The sequence below is a fragment of the Lycium barbarum genome, chromosome 1 (assembly GCF_019175385.1).
Source record: "Lycium barbarum isolate Lr01 chromosome 1, ASM1917538v2, whole genome shotgun sequence".
Classification (NCBI taxonomy): domain Eukaryota; kingdom Viridiplantae; phylum Streptophyta; class Magnoliopsida; order Solanales; family Solanaceae; genus Lycium; species Lycium barbarum.
In genome coordinates, this window is record NC_083337.1 from 8,306,930 (window position 1) to 8,317,747 (window position 10,818).

The window sequence follows — 10,818 nt, forward strand, 5'->3', positions numbered from 1 at the left end:
TAATGCGGGTATTTTAAATTTCAGTTCAGGCGCCCACCTTCTAATGCGGGTATTTTATATTTCAGTTCGGGCACCCACCTTATAATGCGGGTATTTCAAATTGCAATCCAGGCACCCACCTTATAATGCGGGTATTTCAAATTTCGATTCAGGCACCCACCTTATAATGCGGGTATTTCAAATTTCAATTCAGGCACCCACCTTATAATGCGGGTATTTCAAATTTCAATTCAGGCACCCACCTTATAATGCGGGTATTTCAAATTTCAATTCAGGCGCCCACCCTATGATGCGGGTATTTCAAATTTTCAATTCAGGCGCCCACCCTATGATGCGGGTATTTCAAACTTTCAACTCAGAAGTGGATGTGGATTTATATTTCTTGTACAGTGGAAGTGGGTGTAGATTTATATTTTTCCTTAAAATAAACGTGGATGTGGATTCAGCTCTCGTTAAAGTGGATCTCAATGTCAACTCAATTGGAAGCCATAAATTTAATTCATCTCCAAAGTATGTTGTGGATTCAACTTTCGAAACAGGGGTTACAAGTTAAACTTCTCTAACCCTGTCTTATTTACGCATATATTTCCTTATTGCTAACAATTGTTTTTAGCTGGTGGCTTTTGACAATATCGAAGTTGGCATCACACATCAACTCGTGGAACTATTTCTTCGGCAGCGAACTGGGGCAATTTGTCGGGAAGGATAATCAGACTTCCCGACACGGGTCAAAGATCTACCTCGAACACTCGTCTCTAATCACAAATATTCTTTTGCATCCCAGCAATTCAATTTTTCAAAATTCTCAAGTTCTGTTATCATACCCAGTGTCGTCCTAATACGATACTGGGACAATATTTTGCAAAGATTCGCGCCAATCGTTAATCATAAGGTGTCGTAGTTGTCCCAGAACTACACTCGACCTGATTCTCGTGCAGCCCGAGATATGTAGGTAACTCAGAGACCGGAGTTCGATCATAATCCTCTCAAGTTTCCTTTAGCCGGGACAAAATAGGCTACTGAGTCAACGTCTTTGCCCGACAACTCTTTTCATCATTACCGGGCAAAGAGGGACAAGTTGTTGACACCCAATTTTGTCCCGCCTCTCCTCCGAAATACCTATTTACGCTTCTAATATTTTTGGAAAATAAAAAATATATATATCATATTTTACTATAATTATTAGCCTCTTATCAATACCGGCGTTTCACTATTCTATTACAATACTAGTTATTATTATTATTAATATTATTATTATTATTATTATTATTATTATGTTACTAATATTATTATAACTCACATTTTATCATTTTCAGCACATTTTTTACCGGCTTACGCACTCACATCGCATTTATCTTCGCATAATTAAATAATAGTTTTATTTTGGATTTTCGAAATATTATTGCACGACTATTACAACGCCATTTTCTATTATCTAAGCATTAATAATTGCATATTTTATATTGAGTAATATTTTAACACAAGTTATTTAAATAGGTCTTTTATTTAAACGTAGTAGCCCAATCAACTCATACTATTTTTGGACCAATTCATTTTTAATTCAGCCCAACCCATTTTAATGCCCAATCCACATTTCAAATACCAGTCCAATATTTTGAAACGGACCAGCCCAACCCAATACACTACCCGACCCGGCCCACTACTACTAAAACCCTAAACTTCATCTTTAACAAAAAGAGAGAGAGAGAGAGAGAGAGGCCGCAGCTCTCTCCTCTCCTTTCCCTTTTCCTTCGTCTCCCTCCCCTCTCTCTCTCTATCCACACTCTCTCTCCCACGCTCCGCTCTAACACCCCCACTCCCCTCTGCCGCCTCCACTCCACCATACCCTGTCCCCCACGCCACTGCGACTCCCACCGTGCCCTCTGTCACCACCACTTCGCCTTGTCCCCCGCTCCTCTCTCCCTTCTTCGTAACAAACCCTAATTCGCCTTATAAATAGTCATCTCCAAATCAGTAGAGGGGGATTTTTTAGGGGATTCAGAGAACGATTTCAAGAAACGGAGGATTTTTGTGATTCAGAAAAATTCCCTCAAGGATTAAAGCTTTCGAATCGAAAGTCTCCCTAAAAAGAACAAGTGCGAGATTCTCCCTAAGAAATATTACCCATAGCCGCTTCGAATCTGTGAAAAATAGGAGTTGTTTCAATCCCTTTTGAATACCCGAAAGAAAAAATACAAAGTTTTAAACCGTTCAAATTCCCTTTTAAGATTAGTTTCAGTTTCCTTGATATTACCAAAAAACAAATACTAAATCCATTCTGTTTTTGCTCGTTCGAGTCTGAGCACCGAGAGTTCGAAGTTGTGTTATTTCGAGTGTAGATCGGAGATCCGAGGCCTCATTTCGCTGCATCCGAAAAAGGTAATCTTCTTTCTCATTTCGGCTTTATTGTCTTTCAGTTCTGTTTATTTTTGACTTCTTGAAGATTAGTTATGTTTTAGTTTAGCTCTTGCTTTAATAAGTAATCCTCAGTCCCCTTTCTCTTAGTTTCAATGCTAATTTATGTTTTTTTGAAGGGTGATTAGTGTGTTCAGTACTAGTTTGCGTTGTTGTTTGATTAGTGTGAAGTATCGAAAATACTTTGTAGTATGATTCAGTCCATCCTGTTTTGTGGATATAAGCTTGATTGTGCAAGTTGATCAACAGAGGTGTTACTCATATTAGGAAGGCATAAGTGGAATATGTAGTCCTGTCTAAATTGCATGTCCTGGCAGTAAGTTTTAATCATGTTTAAAAGTACCCAAACCTTGTGCTCCTGTGACATTGCTAAGTTTAGGACCAAATTTTGGTATACGAATCTGCATCCCTATCGACATTGTATCTGATTGATTTCTATTTTGACGGATCTGTCATTAACATGTTCATGGAGTCTAAATATCTTGTTAAACTTCAGTCTACTGAAATTAATTCTATAGGTGGGTATGTTTGAGTCCCTGCATATTAGTATAAGAGTCCAAACTTGTGCTATTACTCTGTGTGTTTACTTTTGGTCCCAATCAGTTGAATCTGCCCGGTGTGTGAGTTTGCTGCTATAAATCATTTGGAGTCTAGTTGTGTCAAATTCACGGAATCATTTTAGAATGGTAGTTGTCCAATTAAACAACCCCATGCTTCTGTCCAGAATCTGGTCTCATTACTTTTATCTAACTCTGTGTTTACTTAAGAATATATGATTGACCCTTAGAAAACTGGAGTAGTTCATAATAGGTCTGCACCCTACTTATTGTCAATATGCTTGTGCCTGGTGTGTGAGCTCGCTGCTATATAATATTTTAATCCATTTGTGTGTCATGTGTGAATAGATGATCATTGTGGTTCAAATCAGTTCCTTCCTATCATTTTCACTTTCTGAAAGTTCTGATCTATGTGTGCAAAGCTTAAACTAAACTGAAGAGAATACATTTCTTATATGTTGTTGACTAAAGGGTGAACAACTTATCTTAAGCATGTTTAGTCAATTTTTTCCTGCTTTATTTTGGGAATAAATGATAGCTTACATATCATGTGTTAGGTTGGACAAGGTCACATTGATTATAAGTCTTGTTTGAACCAAGGATGAAGTTAAGGGTCAGTACAAATGCCATATTAGCCTGTTCAGAACCAATTTGGTTTGTGATAGGATGCATACCTGTTAAACACATAAGGTGAAACATCATATTACCCTTCCCATGGTAGCAATATTGGTTGAGACTAATTCCTCTATGATCAATTAGTAGTTTAGGTCACTCTTTAATCTGTCAAGTCCCTCTTTGCTGTCAAAAATGCATGTTCATGTTAGTGCCTTGTTCTAGGCTATTCTGGAGCTGGCAACACCCCTATTGTGTTTTAGTTGGTCTTTGACATTCATTAAATAGCTTGACATGATCATGTTGAAGATTTAAACTGAATTTTAACTAGCTACATAGGTACTTGAATCCTAACTTTGCCTAGTTTAGAACTTCCTGTTAAAGGCCTTCTGTCAATGCAAGCATGCTCTAAGTGTAAGGGTTTGGTCTTCTGTTGGTTCATTTATTAACCATAGTCCAAATAGGAATTAGATATCAGTCCCATCTAGTCTCCAGGTCCTCTATGTGTTAAAAATAGATTTGAAGTAACTAGTTATGCTTTTCTCCTCTCTTGCTTGTATTAATCTGTGTATGTGAACTTGGAAGTCCACAGTTGACCCTGTCCCTTCTCTTATGTGGAAAACTGAATCTGTTTTGCTTGAATTTATATAAGAAATTGCAAGTGATGGTGAGTCTTCTCCAAGAACTGAAAATGATCCTAATACTTTGATAAGTTGTCCTTTTAAACTTTCTGTGGAGGTGTACCTCTTTCTCTTCTTTCCTCTCCTCATTTAAACTGAATTGTGCCAATGAAATGTCCCGATTTGTTTAATTATATGCACACTTGAATAGGCATGTCCTATTTACTATATTGTTCTCAATCCTGAATCCATCAGAAGCTTTCGATATTAACCTTTCTAAGCATCCTTATGAATATGTGTACATGAAATATATTCGAATATTCATGATATATATATAACCCACTGGTCTGTTGAACTTGCATTGTATATTTTGGCTTTGTTTGTTGGTCACGTACTAATTCCTTTCCTTTCATTTTTGTGTGCATGACCATCGCATACGAGTCCGAGGGACTCGTTCTTATCCCGCATTCGGAGTTGGGCTAAGAGCCCAACGAAATCTTTCCGGGTCATTCCCTACCAATCCTGTCCGCAGCAGAAAATAGAAACAGAGTTTATTGGGCCAAAGCCCAGTAGCGGGCAGATTCACAAAAAAAAAAAAGCGTGGGCTAAGCCCATTCCCACCAGCAGCAGATCAGCAGCCCCATAGTGGGCTGGCCCATTTGATTTATTGCCCTTTCATTTTATTTTGTGCTCATTGATTTGTATTAGGCAACTAACTTTTTAGTTTTAGATAAATCCGGATGAATTAGTAGGTTTAGTTAGAGAATGGGTAGTTAGTTTAACGGAAAGAACTAAAAAATATTTTGTAAACATCTTTTAAGATTATCTAAATTATGCATGCGTTTAGCCGAATGTAGTTAATAATACATAATTTTATTTATACTTCTAAAAAATGCAAAGTCAATTAATACTTCATCGTTTAGTTTGTTTCAAGTATTTATTAAAACACTGCACAACCTACGTATTCTTCTATTTTTATTTCATGCAAATCTTATTTTTTAATAGCATTATTATTTAAAGTCTTTTGCAACATTTCCAAGTTTTATTTTCTGAACGGCGTTTGAATTTTCCTCTTTTATGCAAATTATCATATTTTCCTACAAATTTCGTTCTAAATAACATTTTATTTAAAGCATTAGTAATATTTACGAATTTTATAGCATCTGAAATCTCCTTTGAAACAAATTATTCATATTGTTCTATAAGTTTATTAGCATGCTTATTTAAAGCCTCAACAATATTTATAAATTTTTATTTCAAATAGCATTTTGAAATCTCCTCTTATGCAAATTACTAGTCTTATTTTTAATATCCTTATTATTTGAAATCCTTTATAAGTCTTATTATAAATAGCGTTTAAAATATTCTTTTACACAAATTATTATATATTTTTCTTTTTTCTACACGTCTTATTTTTAAAATAACCCTATTATTCTTATTCAAAGTTCTAACAACATTTATAAATCTCAACATTTCCTTTATATATTTCTCTACGAGTTAGTTCAAGCGGTATTATTATATTTCTTTTTGAAACCTTAGTAATATGTGCAAGCTATTTTTTTTACCATTCAAACACCATATTCAATTTGGATTAATTAACCTAAGTTTGGCCGGACAACCGTAGTTAGCGGATTCTAAAGGATGCCTAACCCCTTCCCTTTAGGATAATATAGAGCCCTTACCTAGAATCACATTGGTTAAGCAGACTATTAACAGAGGTTTAGTTTTAACTTTACCTTAGTTAACATCTAGGTGTCCTAATTCACCGTTAAATTAATTAGGTGGCGACTCCTTAAAAATAAGATAAATAGGAATCACCAATATGTTGTACTCCTAAATCAACCCGGTTAAAATGGGGTATAACAATAACTTGAGCTCGGAAGAAGATAGTTACGTGAGGTTAAATTGATTGTGCCTAATATCACACTCTAAGGCTTGGAAAAGCTTAGAGTGAAATTCATTGATTTGGTTGGAAGACTTTCAATGAGATTTTAGAAATCATTATCTATTAACATAAACTCGCTCTTAGTTGTAAAATTGTAAAATATATTGGATAGTTACTTGAGTGTAATTTCCTTTGTATCCAAACTTGTGGCCATTGATCATTTTACTCGCTTTCTAGGTTAGTTTACATTTTTGCATTAGTTATAATTTTCTCAAAAACCAAAATATTATCTATCGTTTGGCTTTAGCTTAGTTGGTGAAAGTTCCTTACTTTCTTAATCGCCTAGCATATTGTTCTCTGTGGGATCGACCCCGACTCATAGTTGGGTAAATTATATTGCATACGACCGTGTACACTTTCTCTTTGAGGAGTGGATTTGGACGTTATCAAAAATGGCGCCGTTGCCGGGGAACAATTTGGCGTATTTGGGTTAGTTTGGGATTTAAGCTAACTTGCTTTGGTCCAAACTTTCTTTGCTTTATTTTATCTTTAAAAAAAAAAAAAAAAACTGACCAGTTTTTGCAAAACTGTCCAGTTTTTGTTTCTGCAAAACTGTCTAATTTTTTGCAGAACTGTTCAGTTTTTGCAAAACTGTCCAGTTTTTGCTATTGCTAAAATATATATATTTAAAAAAAAAAAAAAAAACAATGGCATCTTGGAACTAAAATGGATTTGATGGTTGCCACCTATATTTTGATGACCTATGTCGATATTGTGGAGGACCCCACTTTTGGCAAGATTGTGAATATGCTCCCGGGAGAGAGATGTGTGCACCGTCTCAATCCTATGATGAGAGTATTTGTAATATATGTGGTGGTCAAGGTGGACATTGGGGTGATTGTCCCAATTATTTTGCTTCCCCTCCCCCAAGTTGTTCTAACGAAAATGCTAGTTGTGCTTTTGAGCTTGACAGGGACAATGACATGGCAAATGAAGGACAAAGTGTCGAATATGAAGGCATCATGGCAATGCTCCAAACATACTTAGATCGGGAAGCTAAAATGGAGGAAGAGCGAAAGCTCCTCCAACAATCCATTTTAGAAAATGGAGAAGCTATGACAAGAATGAATGATTCATTTGAGAATGTCAATTCCTCAATTGTCATGGAAGTGTCTATTGGTTGAACAAGAGATTTCAAATTTGAAAGATGAGCCCGAAAATCCTTGTGTCCACAACGAAAGTTGTGAAAGTGAAGAAGTGGTTCAACTTGAAGAAGAGCAAAATCTTGAAGAAGAAATCTCCAATTCTCAAAAAGAAGAAGTTGAGGAAATTTTGAAAAGCATAATGGGGAGGAATGAAAACTATGGGAAAGTCTTGACCAAATTGTGGGAAGAAGTTCAACATTGAGATGATGAAACTATCCAAAAGGTATATCTCACCATGGATGGATTTTTACAAGAGTTGGACGACTCTCACAATGAAGAAAAACTTGACAAAATGGAAATTTTGAGCCAAGATTGGCTAATGAATCAAGCTCAACAACTTAAAGCCTATGGAGATCATCGTGAAGGCATTTCACGGATGATGGAAGAATTTCTAAAAATGCATGTTGAGCAAAGTCAAGAAGTGGAGCTACTTGAAATTGCTATCCAAAAATTGGAGGCCGAACTGAATGCAAAGATTGAGGCATGTGATGCTCAATATCAAAGGGCCATGGATTATAGTTTTGAGTTGGTTTCCAATGAAGAAGAGGTCAAGATCGATTTTCATGAGCTAATGGTAAATTGCCAGCCTACCAACCCAAAAATAGTGAATGATGCCGAAGTTGAAGAAATGATACTAGAGTTGCATAAAAAAATTTATACAATAATTTTTGAAGACTCTAGTTCATTTTTTGGTGAGGATGTCAAAACTCATGCAAATTTGGAATTTGAGCGTGCTGGACCACATTCTAACCATTTTTCAACATTGTGCTTGGTTGATGATATGGAAGTTGAACTAACCGAGCCAATGGAGAATTTTGGAGATGAAGAAGAAAGCGTTTTCATTTTGAAGTTTAATATGCCAAGAAGACAAAATGACATGCCTCACTTAAGGGCCAAGAAGTGCAAAATGCGACACCTGAGAGTTGACCTCTTTGCTTTTCTACCACCGCCCCACGAGCGTCATCATAATCTTGATTCAAAGTTGGGGCGCAAATTCATATCTTCCAAATGGAAGGAAAAGTGGTAAAGGTAACCGTCGTGCCGCGACGTTAAATCAAGCGCTTGGTGAGAGGTAACCCGTCGTTTTAATTTTTTTTTTATTATTCTTGAATTTTTATTTTCTAGAATAAGTTAGTTTATGGTTTTTGACTAATCCGCAAAGTTTCAGAATTTTTGGAGTTGTTTTGAGCATATCGGATTTCCGGACAGCCCCCAAACCAGTAAAAGCTGCTAATTTTTTTTTTCAGCTGTCATAACCTGCGAATCGCAGGTCTGACCTGCGAGTCGCAGGTCATGACAGAGAACAAAAAAAAAATTGGTGACATCACCTGCGACTCACAGGTCATACCTGCGAATCGCAGGTCGGGTCGCAGGTCGTGACAGAGAGTAAAAAAAATTCTCTTTTCCTTACTATTTTATGTTTTGTTTTGATTATGTGCAATGAAGACACTGCAATGTTTGTAGTTGGGGGTGACATGTGGTAGCTAGCACATTATATTTTGGTTATGCTTTATTTGTGCCCTTGTCGGGCTTGTTTTGTGACTGTCGGTGTGGCTGTGGATAGACGTTGTTAGAAATGGAACTTGCTCAAATTTTTGAAAATATCGTTCTTTTGGCATGTTGTGGATTAATCACTTTAATTATTTTATTTCCGTTCTTAGTTAGGTAGTTTAGGAGTAAAAATGGTGTTGGGATGTGATTGTTTTGCCCCTTGACTAACTTTTGGCTTACTTGGTACCAACATATTTAAACCTTGGCATATGAATTCTTGAATTTTGAAAAAGAAAATGATTGAAGTAAGGATTCGTGTTGTGACTTTTAGACTCAATGTTTGGCTCTTTTGTTCACTAAATAGTCTCTTTAGACTAGAAGTAACTTTTTGAGTTCATTTGTTTCAATTGGGTTTTGGATACATATTTTACTTAGGTTTTCATGTGCCATGTGTGGTGAGGTTTATTTGTGAGTTCTTTTGCATAACTTGTGGTCCAGAACTTGCCCGGAATGTGTTTTAAGGCGAAATCCTAGATTAACTTGGTTTGAAAAATGATATTAGGCCTTCCTTGGTTTGAAAGAGTTGTGAATAATGGGAAGACTAGGTGGTGAAATGAAAAGATGAAGAAAATGGTGGAAAAGTTTTAAAGGAAGTGTGCTTTGATTGTTGAAAATTGTAGTGCTTAGGGGGGTTTCCAAATTGTGCCCTACCTTAACCAAAAGCCTACATTACAACCCTTTAAGTCCTAATTGATTTTGAACCAAGTGTGTCTACATTAGTGGAGAAATACATGAAGGGCAAACTTATGGTACTACTTGTGCATTTGAACATCTTTGTGAGAGAAGAGAGTTAATTCTTTCCATTTAATATCCCATTTGTGTTTCGAATTGCATTTTGTGAGCTTGGGATTCTCTCTTGATTGTGAGGGCACATGAAAATTTAAGTTGTGAATTTATTCCATTTTCCAATTAAGAGAAATGAACAAAAGAAAGTTGTTTTGTGATAAGGATGCAAATTTTGAAGCTTTAGTGTCATGACTTGATTGCTACTTGGATTAACTTGGTGTTTGAGCACTTGAAATGAAAATAAAGTTTTTGAGAAGAAGTTGGTGAATCATATGTCTTGGATTAATTGTTGGTACCAATCAAAGTCATGTGTTTGTGCTTAAAGTGGACCAATTTTTACTTGGTATGATGTTGCTGCACTTTTGAATGGAGTCCTTTGAAGGAAATTATAATTTGATTTGCTTGAGGACAAGCAATAGTTTAAGTTTGGGGGTTTGATAAGTTGGTATTTTACCAACTTATTTCTTCTTTAATCTTACATTTTTGCTATGTTTTGATTGAGAAAATAGTGCATTTAATGTCGTTTACTTCCATTTTATAGGTTTATGTGATTTAGAAGTGATCGAAAGAAACCAAGTGAAAATATAATCAAAAAGAGGCCAAATTGGACAAAAACTGCACAGTTTTGCAAAACTGTCAAAAGGGGACAGATTTGCAAAAACGGGCAGAACTGCAAATACGAAAATCTAGGGCATATTTTGTCATTTTTTGGACTTGAAAAAATTGGGGAGCTACAAAAGAGAGGCTTAGGGCAAAACATTATTATCTTTGGCCATTTCTTACAAGCTTGGAGGCTAGGGTTTTTCTACACCATTGGAGGAGAAGATTGGAAGCACTTCAATGAGATATTTCTTAATCCTTTCTTCAATTCCTTGTTTTGTATTGTATATCTAAGTGTGTAGTATTTATTTTCTTCACTTGAATCTTGTTTATGGAAATATTCTTGATTAAAGTTTGGTTTGAAACTCTTGTTATGCTTATGTATTGAATGATTTTTATTCCTAATGAAGTGGGTTATTGTTTCTTTAATTAATCTCGTTCTTGAATGTTTCCAAAGGGATTAGCTAACCCTAGGACTCACCCATTTACTTAGATTGAGCTTGGAAGAGGAAATCTAGGTTGCGAAAGATTAGTTAACAAGGATTTGGGTCATTAAACCCATCTAATAACTTGAGCTCGGAAGAGGA